Source organism: Anneissia japonica, unplaced genomic scaffold (genome assembly GCF_011630105.1).
Source record: "Anneissia japonica isolate Jap-2015-1 unplaced genomic scaffold, ASM1163010v1 scaffold277_len1293397_cov203, whole genome shotgun sequence".
Taxonomy (NCBI): domain Eukaryota; kingdom Metazoa; phylum Echinodermata; class Crinoidea; order Comatulida; family Comatulidae; genus Anneissia; species Anneissia japonica.
In genome coordinates, this window is record NW_022719460.1 from 425,926 (window position 1) to 428,255 (window position 2,330).

The following is a 2,330-nucleotide window of genomic DNA, read 5'->3' on the forward strand; positions in this document are numbered from 1 at the left end:
GAACGAAATATTATTTCGAGGGAACGAAATAATATTTCGAGGGAAATTTCGTTCCCTCGAAATAGTTTAATATTTTCTTTAACCATGTCCCTTTAGGAGCTCCGTACTAACGTCATTTCTGGATTTAACCTTTAACGTGCGATGGACGATTCGGATGGGTAAAAAATGCACGATGGAACAAAATTTCAACGGTGAGCGATGACATAAGCAAAATAACTAACGCCACGTGGAACGAAAGCAACCAATCAAATGACTGGAATCTATTTAGAAGTGTTATAATAGCCGATACTAATAATGATGCTGATGATGAAGATATGATAGATAATGATTTTGAAAATGAAGATAAAGATGAAGTTGAAGGATATGAAATTGATGATGATGTGAGGAGTGATGATGAGGATGAAGATTAGGAATATGAAAATGATGATGATGTAAGGAGCAGTATCGGCACCAGTGGGAGAACAGCAGGGGCTTAAGCCCCGCACCGGACAGGTCAAGCCCTCCCATTGGACAGAGGTCGTTGGGCAGTTGGACTAAAAAATAAATAAAAATAGGCCCACGCAAGTCAGCACATGTCTGTCACAATCAGAGAGTGTCATTTCTGGTCATCCAGAGGTTCCTATTCTTTAAAAAATCTCATTTGGGAAGGGGAACACACTCGCCCTTCCCCCAGCTCGGGCCTACGAGCCCAAGTCCCCCTGTCGGACAGCTCAGCCCCCCACCCCGAAAATATATCCTAGAGCCGCCACTGGTAAGGAGGAGTGATGAGGATGATGATGACAACGATGGTGAGGATGATTATGATGAGGTTGATGATTATGATGAGGAGGAGGAGACGGAGGATAATACAACAATAATGATGGGGATGGTGGTGATGATGATGATAATCATGATGATGGTTATCATGATGATATGATAGTGAATTATTAAGATGATTATGATCGTGATTATGATAATAGTGGGGAAATGGTTATGCTTATGATGGTGGAAATATAAAACGAGAGAAAATCAAGTAAGAAGCAAATTGCGATACCAAGCTAATGAGGCATATAAGAGCCTAATTATTTCAATGACTTTCAAGCTTTTTTTAAATCAAACTAGACTGATTAATTAATTTTAATTATAAACTTTAGGGAATATTGAGTAAAATGTGTCAGACACCTTGGTATGGCGAATTAAAATTTGCTGTCTGCCATGCTGGAATTTGACATCAAAATGTATGGAAATTGTTCACATTAAAATATGACCTTAAATGAATTCAAGGCAAAACGATACAATTACTGTATTACCAATTATGTCTGAATCTTATATCTATCAGGCCCGTGTCCAGGTGGGGGGGGGGGGTTATGGTTCGGGAGAATCCTCTTTTCTAGCAAACCCCACTCTTTTCTGGCGAAACCCCCTCTTTAAATTTCCCAAATAAGTCCTCCAACCCAACTAATGCACTGCAGACCCACCCAGACACAGACATTTTCAAACATATCTGCTTTTATAGCATTATTTAGACCCATAAAGCACAAAAATCCTCTTGCTTTGGGGGTTTCGCTGACCCCACCGGGGCTTCGACTGTGGACCTGACGCCCAGAAAAACCACCCCCCCCCCCCATTGGAAGAAGCTGGCTACGGGTCTGTTTATCATCATATTATAATAGGCAATAAGCATTTCATTATTAAAACCAAATATAGTGGTCTTAACAACTGTTGCTATATTTATTTCAATTAAATATTAAGAGCTGGAACTTTTTAAGTTAATGTATAGTAAGCTTGAATATAAAGCTCGGGACACAATGCATCGACGACAGTCGTTCGGGCGACTAATCAATTTCCATTGTATAGGCCTATATCATGTTTGCATTATTTAGTGGTCTATAATAGACTATTAAGTATGTTTACGGCTTGAAGAAATCATTATGTGGGCATATTAATATACTTCAACATTCGTTAGGTTGGTATTAAGTGCTTCTTAGAATTGGAACATTGTTTTCATTGCTGATGATGACGTAATTAATGTCGAAATATTGAATCCCAACACGATGGCGTGCATTTCGATACTTGGAGTATGTTTTATTTTATTTTATTTTATTCCTTTCAGCCAGAACCACAAAAAAAAGAAAAAAAAAGAAAGAGGTACCGGTATTATACTATCTTGTTTTGGATGTGTTCATACATGTTTAGGTCAATAAATGTTCATAATCTTCTGTTGTGCGTTTATCACCTAATAGCGGGCATTTATATAACTTATTATAATAATGCTATTTAAGTAGGGGTCTTAGCTATAGGAATACTACAACTGAAGGTGTAGCTTTGGCATGGCACAGTGGGCTTTTTTA

The 2,330-nt window shown here is 38.3% G+C and overlaps 1 protein-coding gene across 10 annotated transcripts in view; it reads right to left on the reverse strand.

Annotated features, from left to right (window-relative positions):
- LOC117110909 overlaps window positions 1-2,330 on the reverse strand; it is a 79,191-nt gene that overhangs the window by 43,020 nt on the left and 33,841 nt on the right. The gene's annotated exons all lie outside the window — the stretch shown is intronic.